Consider the following 17,192-nt stretch of genomic DNA (forward strand, 5'->3'; position numbering starts at 1 on the left):
GAGAGCTAACCTGAGCATTAAGCAACTGCACATAATGTTGCTCCTCCATAGACAAATTCTGCCCCATGTTACCCTGATTCAGAAACTTCCCGCTCCCAGTACCTCCTCAGGGCACTGACTTTATATCCTCCGCTGGCCAACTAATCCTGGGGTTCCTTGTTCATCTAATCAGTTTCACTTTCTCTGCTCCAGCAGACCTTCTTCGTTCAAGTCTCTGTTTGGGCGCCACTTGTGGCTGTTACTGTAGGACTGAACGAAGGAGGACAAACGTAGAAATGAAGACAAAGACAAAAGGATTGGTTTAAAAGAAGGGGTCAGGGGCTCCTTGCTTCTAGAGAACAAGGGCCCTGAGCTTCTACAGCCCTTGGTATTTATTAGGTAGAGTTAATAGGGAGGAAGGGGTAACTGTGGGTCAGCTACTTGATTTATCACAGGCTCACATGATTGCTTTCTTTGTTCAACAGGCTCCAGATGTTCCTATAGCTTACCTAAAGGAACACAGTGCCTGGGACGTGATTGCCCTCAGCATTCCTTCTGGTGGCAGATGCAGTTGTCAGTTTGCCAACATCCTGCTTTCATGAGAACAGTTTGCTGTTTGCTCATATAGCCTCCAGTGGTATATTGAGTTGGTCACGTCCCTCATTCCTTCGGCCTCCAACAGGTGAAGGCTAAAAGGTTTTCTCGTGCAATGTCTTCATTGAGGATACGAAAGCCCTTTCTCTCCAATTGTGAACTGCATGCATGTGTGTAAGCTGTGCTTGCATAGCAAAGTCCACTTGAGCATTAGAGTCAAAGTTGTTAAGGGGACCTAGTCATAGCTACCATGTGGCCAGCCATTTGGAACCAGATACCAGGTGCACATCATAAATCATCATATTTACTTTAAATATGCTGACAACCTAGTTCATAGCAACTCAGTACCTGAGATATATAGAATAACATTATTACCCAGTAAGTATGCGAACATACCAATATTTTAGTAAGGGTCATCACCATGGCACTTATCTACAGAGATAAATGAAAACTAAAACAGGGTTGCTGCATTAATTTTGCCCTGGCAATTGTCTAATTCTGAAATGGTGGCACGTTTTGAGCCAAAACTTGAATCAGTAAGAACTTGCCATATAGCCAAGAAGAGCACTCTAGCAAAAAGAAATAAATACAGGGAAGCAGAATAGTTAAAGGTTTTTAAGGAACTACAAATAATTCAGTGTGATGAAGTATGGAGGTGAGGTCATGTGAGGGAGAGGGATTTGGAGAGAAAAGTGGCTATGTTCTGATCACCTCCTATGCACCTGTAGATAGACAATAAATTCTCCTGCCCTAAATAGTAAGAAGGCTTGACACATGACACTCAACACTGGATAAATGAGACTGGCAGAAATTTATTAGTCATATATACTCACAGCCTGGAAGAAGAGGGCACTGCACACCATGCAAGGCCACAGAAGGTTTGCACTCAGGAGCAGAATGAACTAGGAGGGGCTGTGAGAGGTAGGGTTTGTAGTCATCAGAGGGTAAGGTGACTCCTGGTTCCCTCCAGAGAATCTAGCTGGCTTGCTTTAACAGTTTGGGAGACTGGCAGTGAGATGAAATCCATTAGGTTGAGGCCTGAGTGAGATGCAGCTGGTCTGGCAGATAAGGGAACTGGCCAAGTAGGGAACCTTTCCTGCTTGTGGGAGTCATAGCTATCAAGACAGGGGAACATGTGGATAAGCATTTTTGGGGAGCCCTGTGAGGGTCAAAAATCTCAAGGCAGCAGTTGAAATTTTAGGTCTTACAATACCTAAAATTGGTCTGAAGTTATGGCAGAACAAAAAGGGAAAGAACAGGTCATAAGGCGGTGAGTATACAAGGCAAACACTTAGATTTTATTTTTCAGTGGGCAACAGGAAACCACTGACCAATTGTGAACAAAGAATATTATTCCAATTCTCTCCTGAGAAAAAAAAGTCTCTGTCCCATTCCAGGAGGTGCAGCAATCAATCAATCAATCAATAAGGGGGGAAATAAAGGAAAAAAAGTCTTTGGCGTTTTCATGTTTGTGATCTGGTCCTTGATTGGTTTATTTTTCAGCAAGTCACTTCTTTTCTAACTTGGGAGAGGGAAAGTTTGGGACTATATATATTTGTTTAAGGCTGACCACTCCACACTAGTCGTCTCCACGTGAATGTTCAATACACAACTTGAAGTAAATGCTGAAACAGATTCTAGATCCCCACCACACACATACACACCCCACCCTCAAAATGCTCTTTCTGAAGTCATTCCTGTCTCAGTAAATGCAAACTGTGTTGTTACAGCAAAAGAAACTGGAGAGATATATATATGACTTTTCTATTTCTTTCACACCAATGTAATCACAAACCCTTCAAAACATACGCAGAATTCAACCACTCCTCGATACTTCTACAAACACTACCCATATTGGTTTATGGGTCATCCAAATATTGCAATAGCCTTTCAATCAATCTTCTCCAGGAAGGAGGAAGAGAGAGAGAGAGCAACAAAGACTTTTGTAGAATAGAAGAATCTTGTTAAATAGTTATCACATTGGCTGGGCGCGGTGGCTCACGCCTGTGGATCACCTCAGGTCAGGAGTTCGAGACCAGCCTGGCCAACACAGTGAAACCCTGTCTCTACTAAAAACACAAAAATTAGCTGGGCATGGTGGTGGGTGCCTGTAATCCCAGCTACTTGGGAGGTTGAGGCAGGAGAATCGCTTGAACTGGGAGATGGAGGTTTCGGTGAGCCGAGGTGGCACCACTGCACTCCAGCCTGGGCTACTCTGTCTCAAAAATAATAATAATAATAATCTCACATTGGAGATGATTGCAGAATTCAAAAATAAGTGAGAAATTCAGCATATTTTTATTGAACTATTTGTCAGATGTTTTTCTATGGATAGGGAAAGAAAGACTATGTAAAAGGCCCAATTTCTGTGCACCAGAAGCCGCTATATTTGCTAATCAAGAGAAACCAAGACTCATCACAAATGAGCCAGGAGAACCATTATTCCCAGTATCTGGGGTTTAGGAAAATTAAGAAAATGTCTTATATGTAGACTGTTGACATTATCTTCAAATAAAGTACTTGACTTCACAGAGAGTTACTGACAGGCTTGAAAGAAGCCACCCAAAATAGAACTTTATATGCTATTATGGGGTCAAGAGATCTACAGAACATTATAAATTCTATAAATATATTCTCTGTAGTATGATGCTAATGCATTACATTTTTGTGTTGATTCATCCATTAAATGTAAAAATTGTTAATAAAAATTTTTGCATTTCTATTTCATGTTCCTTCACTTCTTAATATATGGGAACTTCAAAAAATGGTAATGGCTCTAGTCCGCTCGGCACTCCTGAGAAACACCAAGGAAAGTATTTTCTTTCCTTTCTAAACAGGACCATATCACGAAAAGTGCTCTGATATCACATTATCACAATCGGAGAAAGTACCAGAACAACATGGGAAGGAGATAATTGTCTCTGGAGTCTGCAGATAGCCATGCAGGATGGCGAGAAAGACCTTGGTGCAGATGTTGCCTTGCGGTGAAACTGCCTTCCAGATGCAGTTTTCTTAACAACTGTCTGGACCGACCCTGCAAGAACCTAGAGCCTGTAAATGATAAATGTGGATGAGCATCATAGGGAAGAAACCTTGAATAAGCTTATTTTAAAATATCCTTCGATGCATTCACTATGCAAAATTTCAGCATCTTTTAGATGCCATAAACCCCACTTCTTCTGCCTTGGGAGTCATAGAACAAACGACTTTTCTCTCCAAGGAGTAGTCATATTACCACAAGACTGAAATAGTTGTCGATCCCAACCATTTATAAATCCCGATTCTGTGGCCCCAAATATCCCACGTAATCTCAAGTTTTCATTTTCTAATTCGCGAAGACACGGGCGCTGCGGATGCCAACACGAGGGGCGGGGATGAGGGAGAAGTTCCTTTTATTTTCTAAGTATTGCCGCCGCAGATGAGTCGGAAAGGACCACGTGGCCTAATGGATAAGGCGTCTGACTTCGGATCAGAAGATTGAGGGTTCGAATCCCTTCGTGGTTAAATGGGATGCCTTTTGGGGGGCCTGAAAATTCTATTACCTATTTCATTGCAAGAAAAAAATAAAAAATCATCCATTTTATGGGTTTTCTGAATCATTTTTTTTCCTCCTTCTTCCTCCTCTCCTTTAAAGGGAATAAGGAGACATTCTCAAAGGCCTTAGGAGAACAAGTGACAGAGTGCAGAAAGACTGGAAAGTCAAAACTGAAATACAGCCATCCAGTATTTTGGAGCTGTCAGGTTCTCCCCAAGTTTGGATTTTAAGCACTTGTGTTTCGGTTTTGTAGGCTTGGATTCAATTCAAGGATTGAATTCCTTAAAAAAAAGAAATTCAGATCTATAAGCCAAGCTTTCTCAAACTGTAGTGTCTCAGACTAATGCCAGGCCCCAATGGCTATCACAGTAGGAAACTTGTTGCTTCCTCTGATTTAGCACTAGGTCAAAACCTCTTCACACTTCACACTTCTTTTTTAGTCTAAGTGCACGTGTGCTAAGGAGTTTTGGCAGCTGCTGAAGCCTATGTTACTGGTTCTTATTCTCTATTTTAATTTTTTTTGTTTTGGATGTGTTGCCATCAAAAGGATGAGAATAGCTAATATTGAATTTTATATTACAAAGCAAAAATATAAAGGTAATTAAAATAGCGCAACTGGTTATAGTGTGTGTGTGCAAACAGGAAAAGACAGGGAACACACCTGTGCAAAATACATAAAAACACATTTTGTATTCCTAAATAACATTTTGTGTGCCTGAATTTAATAATAATTTAGGATTAAGGAAAAGTAATTTCCAATTGCTGACATCGTGATGAAACATAAGACATTTGACTCCATCCAGATGAGATCATTGATTCAAATCACATGGAGTCTATAAGTTTGTTTCTAGGTCAAAGCTAAGAATATTAAAACTAGTAATAATTACCTCTCCCTGTCCCCAGCTTCTTCCTTAGCTCTGTTTGATTCTGGTTTCCTCTAGTCATCTGTAGATTCCAAATTGTATAAAAAATGTATGGATTGAGCATTGGTTACCAGACTTTGAAATTTATTGGATTAAAAAGTGTCAATGTCCTAATGTCATGCAAAACCATGTTCTCCCTTGTTAATGGCAAAACCCACCATTTGCACTGAGCATTCTTTTATAAACTAGAGAAAGTATATAACCTCAAAAGAAGAGTAACCTTTTAAAATGAATACAGTGATACTTGAGAATTACATACCCCACCTTTTTTCTTGATTCTAAGAACAGGAAAAAGCTTCCTCCTCTCTCTCTGATGAGTATTTAATCCTGTGTACCAGAGGATGAACAAGACTTTTTCCAGGGGCCCCACAGCCTCCCTGAAGCATTTAATGAAAGTGGAAATTCTGATGCAAGAACACAAAAATTTGCCTGTCATAACTCTTTTTCTTTTCTTTTTCTTTCTTTTTCTACTGCACTGAGAGCAAAGAATACCAAAAGGAGGAGAGAGCCTTTCTAGACTGGGAGTGCCAAAAGGGAGAAAAGTGAAAAAGATAGGGAAATGTGTGGACATCCTGAGTCTTAAATGGTCACTGGAATTTAGGAGCTTGTCCCAAATCCACCAAAATAAAAATATATGCACCCTTTGATGAATGTGCAAGCCTTTCTGCTTTGAGAGTGGGATTCAGGAAAAAAAAATAAATAAATAAATAAAATAAAAAACATCTTTTGAAGGTGAATTAAAAAAAAGAGACTGGAAGAAAATAAATCAAGAAGAAAGATTTCTAGATGTGTATCACGAACACTGGGAGTTGCGTCCAGTTGCACAGGGGATTAAGAGATTCATGAATTTAATAGAGTAGCCCCCCTTATTTACAGGAGTTATGTTCCAAGACCCCAGTGGATGCCTGAAACCTTGGATAGTGCTGAGCTCTATATACACTATGTTTTTTCCTATACATACACTCGTAAGATAAAGTTTAATTTATAAATTAGGCATTTAAAGAGATTAATAGTAATAACTAATAAAATAAAACAATTATAACAATCTACATACATTAATAAAAGTTATGTGAATGTGAGCTCTCTGTCTCTCAAAATACTTTATTGTACATTACTCACCTATTTTCAGACCACAGTAACAAAAGTACGCAAAAACTCATGTCCTTAAGAGGTTTGGAGTTGAAGGAAGAGAGGCGGAGGCAACACAGAAAACACAAAATGAATAAGTAGATTATATAAGTAAATTATACTTTATATAGAAGAGATATGTTCTGAAGGAGTTAAAAACTATGCCCCTCTGGCATAGTGACTATTTTGAGTTAAAGGCACTTGAAAAATAGCAGGTGCAAGAATATCACTCTGACTCTCACTCTGTTTCTTAAAAGCAGAAGATTAAATTCCTCTGTGAAATAAGTCCCCCCTAAACTAGAATGAAAGTATCATTCATTCTAATTTGTAGGGAAACTGAGGCTGAGGGAAATCTGTGTAAACAAATCTTGTTAAATGAGCCTTTATCCTCTCAGCCACTTCTCTACCCAAGTAACTACCCAAGCCCAACCCCCTTTGCGGTGTTACATTTACATAGTTTACCACTTTCTATTTCAGCATGTAAGTGTTCCACTCTCACTGTGCTGTAGTATCTTCATTTTCCAATGAAGGCTCTTGTGCCACAGAAAACTTGTATTAAACGAATTCGTATGGTCTTTTTGTATTAATCTGCCTTACATCAATTTAATTCTCAGGTTCAGTTGGAGAAATTGTAATAAAAATAGAGGTAAAATTTTGCCTCCACTACAGTTCAAAAACATAAAAATTGTATTACATATTTTTATGATGTAGGGTCTCACTTTGTCACCCAGGCTGGAATGCAGTGGTGCAATCATGGCTCCCTGCAGCCTCAACCACCAATCCTCCTGCATCAGCCTCCCGAGTAACCAGAACTACAGGTGCGTGCCGTCACATCCAGCTAATTTATTTTTTGTAGAGACAGGGTCTCGCTATGTTGCTCAGGCTTATCTTGAACTCCTGGACTCAAGCAATCCTCCTGCCTCAATTCCCAAAGTACTGGGTTACAGATGTGAGCCAGCATGCTCAGCCAAAACCATAAAGATTTTTATTATGACTTGCAAGGAGCAAAGACTATGTTTCAGTCAGCTATTGCTCCATTAAAACACACACACACACAAATGCTTAAAAACATATAACAATAAGCATCTGTGTGTGTCAACTGAAGGTCAACAGCTCTTGGCCAGAGTGTATGAATGGCTGTACCTTAAGATGTAAGTACACTTCAGCTTACCTCCTCTGCGCTTCACAGTAGGAACTCTAGTTAGTTCAAAGCACATTCTTTCTGGGGCAAAGTGTGAAAAGACAGCAGCTACCCAAGGGAAAATTTCTCTCATGAAGATGGCAGAGGTGCATATGGACACCCAACTCTGCAGGCATATTTAAAGGCCCTAATTGACTTATCCCTGCTAACATCACATTGACCAAAGTCGTTCTCATGCCCAAGGCCAAAGTCAAAGTGATATGGAAATATATCACATCTCTTTGGGAGGAATTGCAGAGTTGTTAGGCAAAGGGCTTAGATATGGAAAGAAATGAAGAATTTACCAAACTTACAAATTAACCTATATCTTGAGGAAGAGAAAAACAGCCCCAATAGCCAGAACTGGTCTGACATTAACAGCTAGGACTTGGAGTTGCTAGGAGCTGGCCTGGCTCTCACAGCAAAGCTCTGGTCAACTCATATTGGGTATAACCAATCTCAAAAAACACCAACAGGCAAGGACACTTTGTGGCCATTATGCCTTGAGATAAAAACAAGACAATTCATAATTGTGCTGAGTAAAAATAAGAAACAAGGACATCGTCAAATAACAAAAGTAACCAAACATCTCCTCCTTTCTGGTAAATATGACTACTGCTTCTTTACCAGTTATAGCGAGAATCCTGCTTTATCCTCTCTGTTTGTTTGTTTGTTTGTTTGTCTGTTTTTGAGACAGAATCTCACTCCGTCGCCCAGGCCAGAGTGCAGTGACGCAATATAGGCTCACCACAACTTCCTGGATTCAAATGATCTAGGCTCACCCACCTCCTAGATTCAAGCAATTCTCATGCCTCAGCCTCCCAAGTAGCTGGAATTACAGGCATGTGCCACCAAAACCCAGCTAATTTTTGTATTTTTAGTAGAGAAGGAGTTTCACCATGCAGGCTCAAACCCTGACCTCATGTGTCTGCCCGCCTCCGCCTCCCAAAGCGCTGGGATTATAGGTGTGAGCCACCACACCCAGCCTATTCTCTCCCTCATTGCAACAAACCAACAAATCTAATTTTGCTTTTCTACAGGTGTGTCTGTGGTGATCTTTGTCAGGAATTTGTCAACAGTCTTGAATTCTGAAACATTAAACATCACAGACATAGAAGCAGCTAACTTTTATGTAACACCTCCCCTTTGTCCACCACTAAACCAGATTAAGGGGAGATGTGTTAAACGTGGAAGACAACAGAGCCTCTGATAAACCACATGAAAAAAAAAAAAAAGAATTTTTTTTTTAAGTTGAAAAGTTTTGCATGGCATAAGCATAACCAATTTTTGTGTTTTTTGTTTAGATATGGGATGTTTAGATACAGGCTAAATGGCAGTTTTAAATATTTATTTAGCAAGTTTAGCAGTCTTTTTTAGGTGTGATTTTTATGTAACATAAATTTTAATGGCCCTATGGGCTTCATTATTTAGGAATGACATGGCATATGTAACCAATTCCTTTTTCTTTCTTTCTTTCTCTCTCTTTCTCTCTTTTTGTTGTTGTTTTTTTTGTGTTTTTGTGTTTTTTGTTTGTTTGTTTTTGTTTTTTTAATACGGGGAGGGTGGGGTTGTGGGGGCCCTTGATATATTACTCAGGTTGGTCTCCAACTCCTGGACTCAAGTGATCCTCCAGTCTCGACCTTCCAAAGTGCAAGGATTACAGGCATGAGCCACTGCACCAGGCCCAATTCCTTATGATTACGCATTTATGATGAAAACTGCCAAAACAGTGAAACCAAAACTAAGAAGGAAGTGAGGTCAGTGATGGTTCTTAACCCGGGAGACCCAAGGCACTTGCAAAACGACCACTAGACTCTACTCCCTAAAGATTTCGATTTAACTGGGTCTGGGGGAGGGGAGGAGACACGAGCATTTTGAGAAATATCCCCAGTTATGTATAATTAACAATCACCGGATCACAGCTAGATAAGGAGAAAGGCCAGGCGCTACTTAGGGGATTAAGCAACAAATCAGAGGGTCGGAAATCAGTTTTCAACTACAACAGAGTCTTGCGAATCTGGAGCAGCAGTGGATACACTTCTGCCTGCGCGGAGGGAGCGTAGCTGAAAATACTGTAATTTTTCCGTCCTTTATAAAATAGGATCAGTATTCGTTACCTACAGAAGGTTGTTAGTGCCAGCACAGGTTAGTGTTCTACTACGTACTGAAGAATACCTCTCTTAAGGGAGCTAAATACACCTCATTCTCAGTGAGCAAACAGGAAGATATACTCGATACCATCTCACTCAAGAGGAAACCTTAAAAAGCCTAACGGGAACGGAAACCAGAGCGACGAGGATGGGATTCGAACCCACGCGTGCAAAGCACAATGGATTAGCAGTCCATCGCCTTAACCACTCGGCCACCTCGTCACAGACCCTACTGACTTGCGATATATGTGATGTTTCTTTTCTCAGCACTTTCATTTGGCAATTCCTATTCTTTTGTTAAATGTTTTCAGTGACGGAAACAATGGATAAATGGCCCTCTTACTCTCATAAAGGAAGAAAAACTAAAGAGGAGACTGGGAGGGAGGAATAGACCCTAATAAAGATGACAAAGTACACTTTCTAAGGGAAAAATAAGAGAAATTTAAAAGGAAAAATGAATTAGTGACTGCTCCTGTTTTTTAAATCAAATTGGATTTTGTCTTTTTTCTTACGTCATGTATATGAACACCATCATTAAACCAGGTATGTCTATTGTTGCATTCCTGGACACTCCTCGGTAGGATTCCCAGAGGGATGCTTGCCATATGATGGCACTAATGCATCTGAGAAATAACCATTGTCTCTCCTAGAAGCCCAAGTGGGTGACTGGTAAAGTGTTGAAGTGATGGGTTACAGTCAAATTGTGATTGGTTCTGAGTGTCAGATCCTAGATTTTGGACTGTATCTTGAAGAATCCAAGCCATCTGAGGGATTTTTGTTTTGTTTTTGCTTATTCTGTACAAAGAAATGTGGTGAAAATGATCCTGAATGTTGTCATTTTTATTATCTTTTTGTATTTCATTTAAATTCTAAGTTTAAAAAAATAAATTTATTTTTATAGAGACAAGCTCTCACGACATCACTGTGTTGCCCAGGCTGGCCTCAAACTCCTAGGCTCAAGCCATCCACCCACCTTGGTTTACCCAAAGTGCTGGGATTACAGGCATAAGCCACCGTGCTCAACCTTTCTTTGGTTGTTTCTGACTCATTTCATCACAATCAGAAAAGTCAGTCTGATGCTAATGTTCTGTGAGATTAGGCACAACAGAAGAACCCCATGGCCTGGCCAGTTCCTGACAATATGCAGGCCTACTGAATAGGGTCAGACCAGTTCCTGGATACCAGGGGCTGTTTTCTCACCTATACCCAATAAAATTACAAAAACAATAATATTGTGTATGTGTGTGTTTTGAAGTGATGTAGCATTAAAAAAATAAGGCCGGGCACAGTGGCTCACACCTGTAATCCCATCACTTTGGGAGGCCAAGGCTGGAAGATCGCTTAGGCAAGATGACCAGACTCCGACTCCACAAAATATACAGAAAATTAACAGGGTGTGGTGGCTGGTGCCTGTAGTCCCAGCTACTTGGAAGGCTGTGGTGAGAGAATCAGCTGAGCCTGGGAAGGCGAGCCTGCATCAAGCCGTAATCATACTACTGCACTCCAGCTTGGGTAACAGAGTGACAAAATAAGACCCTGTCTCAAAAGCAAAGCAAAGCAAAGCAAGGCAATTAAGGATATGATCAGGATTCAAACTGTATACCCTAAGGAGGTATCAAGAAATTACCTTAAAAATATGAGACATATTAGGCATCAAATCATCATCAAAACATAGCAGGAAAGAAATGTACAAATTTTCATTTTTTTAAAGCTTCAGTTAGCAACAAATTCTGAAGTGTCCTGGAAAGAAAAAATACTGCTTGGTCTTGACTGTGTTTGGATTAGGAATTATAAAGCGTGATAAACAAACCTGGACCTGAAGGGTTCATTGGTTCTTTGATTCATTCAATCTTTTGATGAATATTTACTGAGCATTGTGTATGTTCCAGGCATTGTTCTAAGAACAAATGTATATGCCACACACAAAATTCCCTGTCCTGGTGAAACCTAATTATGTAGAAATAAGCAATAAACAATTTATAAAGCTAAATATAGGCAGAGAACAGTATCTCATGCCTATAATCATAGCATTTTGGGAAGCCGAGGCAGGCGGATTCTTCAAACTCAAGAGTTCGAGACCAGCCTGGGCACCATGGTGAAACCCCATCTCTACAAAAAATACCAAAATTAGCTGGGCATGGTGGCACACATCTGTAGTCCCAGCTACTCAGGAGGCTGAGGAGGGAGGATCGCTTGAACCCAGGAGGTTGAGGTTCAGTGAGCCAACATTGCACCACTGCACTCTAGCATGGGTGACAAAGTGAGACCTTGTCTCACCAAAAAAAAAAAAAAAAGCAAAATACACAGTATATCAGAGGATGGTATATGCATAGGAGTGGTGGCAAGTTAAATAGGGTGGTCACGGGAAAATTAGCTCAGTGGTTCTCTATGCTCCACATTTGAATTCATAGGGAACTTCTGAGAAGTATTCATGTAAGGGCATTATCCGTATAGATTCTAATTCACTTGTTCAGGCATGATATTAAAAGAGAGTAGCAGTCGAGTTCTTCAATACTGGCTTGATTATAAAGGAAGATACACAGAGGAAAACTAGTTTTAAAAAGATGAGGGCAGCCAGGTGCAGTGGCTCACGCCTGTAATCCCAACACTTTCGGAGGCCGAGGCAGGCGCATCACAAGGTCAGGAGATTGAGACCATCCTGGCTAACTTGGTGAAACTCCGTCTCTACTAAAAATACAAAAAATTAGCCGGGCGTGGTGGCGGGCACCTGTAGTCCCAGCTACTCGGGAGGCTGAGGCAGGAGAATGGTGTGAACTTGGGAGGCGAAGCTTTCAGTGAGCCAAGATCATGCCAGTGCACTCCAGCCTGGGGGAGATCATGCCAGTGCACTCCACGCCAGAGACTCCGTCTCAAAAAAAAAAAAAAAAAAGAAAAAAAAAATGGTGAGGGCAAGAGATAATTTTCCCAATTGAAAGGTACCAGGAATTGCTCCCAATACAGCACTTAGTGACCAAGCAAAAGAAGGTGTCTGCAAAGTATCAGTCATAGCATTAGACCAGTTCCAATTGGGGCTTATTCTGCCCTAAGGTCTCTAGAGTGTTTAACAGTGTGTTGGCCACACTTCCTGTGTAATCTCCTCCCTTTGAATGTTGGCTGGATCTAGTGACCTGCTCCTAACCTACAGAATATAGGAAATGTGATAGGATATCACTTTCATGATATGTGAGATATGTGTCTGTTGTTTTAAGCTGCCAATTTGGGGGCAATTTCTTATACAACAGATAACTAATATATTTAGGCAGGCCTGATCAGCCAGAGAGCAGTAGATCCTATGGCTGGAAGGGAGTATAGTTGAGAAAAATACCAGACATCATAGTCATAAATTTGCCAAATCTGAGTTCAGATGCTAATCATGACATCATAGACCCTTTCCGTAAGATTCTCCTATTGAAAGACTTGTGTATAAGCTTGGTGTAAATCTATACATTATCTTTTGAAAAAAGCCATGACCAATAGATTAAATCTAAAGAGCATTAACAAATGCCTCCTATTTATTTATAGAGGGTATGGTAGGCTAAATAATGACCCCAAAAATAGGTCCACAACCAATCACCAGAACCTGTGAATATGTTACCTTATGTTACCTTAAGTGGTCAAAGGAATTTTGCAAATGGATTTTCACTGAAGATTTTGAGATGGGGAGATTATCTTGTATTATCTAAGTGGGTCCAATGTAATCAAGAGGGTCCTTATAAAAGGAAGGCAGGAGCTTCAGAGTCAGGAGAAGAAAATGTGAGTTTAGAAGCAATAAGTGATGCAAGGAAGGGAGTACTAGAAGCTGAAAAAGCCAGGAAAATGAATTATCTCATGATGTCTCCAGAAGATACACAGCCCTGCTAATACTTTCATTGTAGACTTCTGATATCCAAAACGGCAAAAAAAATTTAATTGATGTTGTCTTAGCCAGGGATGGTGGTGTGCACCTATAGTCCTAGCTACTTGGGAGGCTGAAGGGGGGCGATTATTTGAACCCAGGAGTTTGAGGCTGCAATGAGCTATGATTGTGTCACTACAGTCCAGCCTGAGTGATAGTGTGAGATCCTATTTTAAAAAATAAATAAAATAGGCCAGACGCAGTGGCTCACGCCTGTAATCTCAGCACCTTGGGAGGCCGAGGTGGTCAGATCACGAGGTCAGGAGTTCAAGACCAGCCTGGCCAACATAGTGAAACCCCGTCCCTACTAAAAATACAAAAAATTAGCCAGGTGTTGTGGCAGGCGCCTGTAATCCCAGCTACTCAGGAGGCTGAGGCAGGAGAATGGCTTGAACCCGGGAGGCGGAGGTTGCAGTGAGATGAGACTGTGCCATTGCACTCCAGCCTGCGCGACAGAGCGAGACTCTGTCTCAAAAATAAATAAATAAATAAATAACAACAAATAAATTCATATTGTCTTAAACCACCAAATTTCTGGTAAGCAATAGGAAGCTAATAAAGAGTAACTAAGATAGCACCATGAAATAGGGCTAAACAGGCAGAAGGAAGTCTACAGGGCTTTTTTCTGGAACAATTTTTAGAGGCCAGAGGAGTTCACGGAGCTCTACTTTTGCTGTCATTGAGAGCCCTGGAGGATACGTTTTGAACAGTAGAGAGAGTCAACAGAAGGAATTTAGAGTCCCATTGACAGTTGTGATTGCTGTATTTGGAGTCCAGAGTGTTAACCGTTATACCATGGTACCTTTGTATAACAAAGGTTCTAGTGAAGACTTGTATACTATTGCATCTGGTCAGTTAATCTTTAAAATGGGCATAGATTCAATGTAAGGAACACTAATAGCTTCGCATGGGGAGAAAAATGCAGGCTCTCAGATGACTCAATTTGTGGTTTACATATTTTCATGCCCAAGTCCAAATATAGCATGCAGAGCATTCAGAGTGAGCTCTGAAGAATATGAAAGTCATAGGTGGGTCCTCTGATACATGAACCTTTACTCATCCCAGCAGATGATTAACTTACAGTGATCTAACTGACTTCAGGCTCCAGAAAAGCAAAGCAAAGCTTTCAAAAGAAGAGCTTCTAGGGATACATGAGGGTGATGGGCAGAGGACAACTTTCAGTAGCCAGAGGAAAGAGCAAGAAGCTGGATGTTGCTCCAGAAAACAAGTGCAAGTATGTGAGACTATCTATACATGCCCAAGCGTACTTCTCCATTTGGGTAAACTCAAGAGCAAGGTCACCAAAACTGAGACAGGTCCACTGAAATTTGAAGCCTAGGTGCTAGCCATTAAGTCACTAGGACATTGAAATTGAATCCCGACTGAAAGACTGATGTGTACTTTTAACGTAACAGTTAATCTTTCAAATAATGTGGACAATGCATTAGTTTAAGGAGTTTGGGTGGAGCCCCAGCTAAGTAGAGATAGCAGAGGCTCTAAGATGTGTACAACTGTAGCGCTGTGCAGTGCAAACATTTTAAGGACAGTGTTAGTAATTAGAAGCAGATGGAACGCTTTAAACAAGCTCTAGAAAAGGAAGAAACTGAGACTGGGGGCTGTAAAACATGAACTCTTAATCACTGGGGCCAAGATTCTAACTTACCAGAATCTGAGAAACTGGGCAAAAAGGCAAAAAGAGACATCAAGTAAAATAGGAATAGGGCTAAAATTTCAGAGGTCAGTAGATAGAGACAGTTTTCTCCAGGACAGGGTGCCATGTTGATTGGCAGCACTTGCAGCCAAGTGGGTACACCTCGAAGGTGGGTTAATGATTTAAGAGAACCACAGAGGAAAATTGACCAAGATGTTGCTAAAATCCCAAAGAGATTTGGACTCAAATTCCTGGATTCAGAACCCCGAGTGCTAACCCATATACTATGGGACCCTTACATGAGGCGCTTGCTACTACAATTCTTATGTAAATCCTTGCATTTTGAGGGACCTCCAAAGAAGAAAAGATTCGCAGGAGGGGCCTCTGACACATAAACCATTAAGCACCCTGAGCACGCAAATAACACCCTGGCTGCCTTTGGGAAGTCAGGGAAGAGTGGATGCTAAGAGAAAAGACCAAGAATGTACAAGGACATGATACTAGTCAAAAGCTAGAGATGACAATCAGGAGTTACATGACACTTGCTAATCGGGAGAAGAAACTGCGAATGAGAAGGTAAATCCACAGACCAGAGTGTGTTGGCGATTTAAGAGAAGAACGAAGGATGGGTCACCAAAATTAGAACAGGTCCCACCGAGATTTGAACTCAGATCGCTGGATTCAAAGTCCAGAGTGCTAACCATTACACCATGGGGCCACCTTCCATTATCAATTTCATGAATATCTATAAATACTGATTACAGAGCATGTCATATATTCTATACAGTATTCTATTAATATTTATTAAATTAATACTATCTGTATCCCATATAGTAGAGGCTCCAAGAGACTCTCACGTGCACTACAAACATACCTGGACCAAGTCCATCTTAGAAAGTGATAAAACTTGAAGCTGTTTGAGTATTGTTCAAAAAAAAGAAAGAACTGAGGTCTGGTAGGTGTAACACGTATCCTTAAACTTGCTTATGATAATCTAAATCTGAGGAACTTGCGTCCAACAAGAGAGGAGAGGCAAGAGAGGACAGATGTGAAATTACAGGTGAAAAATTAGAGGATGCTGTTCTGCAGGGAAGCATCGTGCTGCCTACTGGGATGGGATGTTAACGAGCTTAAGTGATCAGGTGCACGCTCTTCTGTGTACAATGTTAATTTGAGAGAAGGAAAGAGCACTAAAAGTGTTAGAGGTCCCACCGAGATTTGAACTCGGATCGCTGGATTCAAAGTCCAGAGTGCTAACCATTACACCATGGGGCCAACACCACAATGCCATCCTAGCATATTTTTGATAGCATGAATGTAGTACGTGGACTTGATCCATTGAGAGTGCTGTTTACTTTGGCCTCTCAAAATAGGTGCATAGTCTCAGATTCCGAGAAAGCAACAAAACTGCTCCGGCAGGCGGAAAGCAAGAACAGAATTCACCTTTCCCAAAACTTGTTCGGATCTGCCCACGGAGATTATGAATAGGAGCGTTCCTTGATTAATCAGAACTGTGCATTTGCTGAACTTTTAGGTCACGATACGTTTAATCTACTTAAGTTTATAAAAGAAAATATCAACACTTAGACATCTCTTAAAACATCTATGCAACAGTTTTGGAGATTCTCTATCTGGTGTTTCCTCTGCAATTCTGGCCTCTGAAAGTAGGATGATAGGAGGCGAACCAGAAAGGATCTGTTTGAGATATAGATTCCATAAGTTAAAGGCAAGCACGGTTTTGGAAGTCAGACGTGAGCTGAATTTCAGATACGGAGACAGCATTTCAAGAAGACTTAAAGGCAAAACAACTTGAGCGTTTTTCCATCATTTTTATAGCAGTGTCAGAAATTACTTGTGTTTTCAAGTGCTTGCCCATGTAACACTTTGAAAATCTTTCTCTAAGTCTTGTTATACAAAAGAACTAAAACTATCTGCTTCCACTTTTATGGAGAAAGATAACAGAAAAATAAAAAATACTACTCCATGTTATTCTGTGTGATTGCACAGGTAGTGTACCGCATTTCCTCTACCTGAAAGAAAAAAAAGAAAACACACATCGTAGTCGGCAGGATTCGAACCTGCGCGGGGAGACCCCAATGGATTTCAAGTCCATCGCCTTAACCACTCGGCCACGACTACGTGCCTCCTTCAGCACCC

General features: G+C 40.7%; 5 non-coding genes across 5 annotated transcripts; 1 reads left to right on the plus strand and 4 right to left on the minus strand.

Annotated features, from left to right (window-relative positions):
• Positions 1-4,004: 4,004 nt before the first annotated feature.
• TRNAR-UCG (transfer RNA arginine (anticodon UCG)) lies at positions 4,005-4,077 on the plus strand. The gene has a single exon. It is a non-coding gene; the product is annotated as a tRNA-Arg (tRNA).
• Positions 4,078-9,629: 5,552 nt separating this feature from the next.
• Positions 9,630-9,711, minus strand: TRNAS-GCU (transfer RNA serine (anticodon GCU)). The gene has a single exon. It is a non-coding gene; the product is annotated as a tRNA-Ser (tRNA).
• Positions 9,712-15,681: 5,970 nt separating this feature from the next.
• TRNAQ-UUG (transfer RNA glutamine (anticodon UUG)) lies at positions 15,682-15,753 on the minus strand. The gene has a single exon. It is a non-coding gene; the product is annotated as a tRNA-Gln (tRNA).
• A 485-nt stretch (positions 15,754-16,238) lies between these two features.
• Positions 16,239-16,310, minus strand: TRNAQ-UUG (transfer RNA glutamine (anticodon UUG)). The gene has a single exon. It is a non-coding gene; the product is annotated as a tRNA-Gln (tRNA).
• Positions 16,311-17,092: 782 nt separating this feature from the next.
• TRNAS-UGA (transfer RNA serine (anticodon UGA)) lies at positions 17,093-17,174 on the minus strand. The gene has a single exon. It is a non-coding gene; the product is annotated as a tRNA-Ser (tRNA).
• Positions 17,175-17,192: the final 18 nt, after the last annotated feature.

This window comes from Macaca thibetana, chromosome 4, assembly GCF_024542745.1.
Source record: "Macaca thibetana thibetana isolate TM-01 chromosome 4, ASM2454274v1, whole genome shotgun sequence".
NCBI lineage: Eukaryota > Metazoa > Chordata > Mammalia > Primates > Cercopithecidae > Macaca > Macaca thibetana.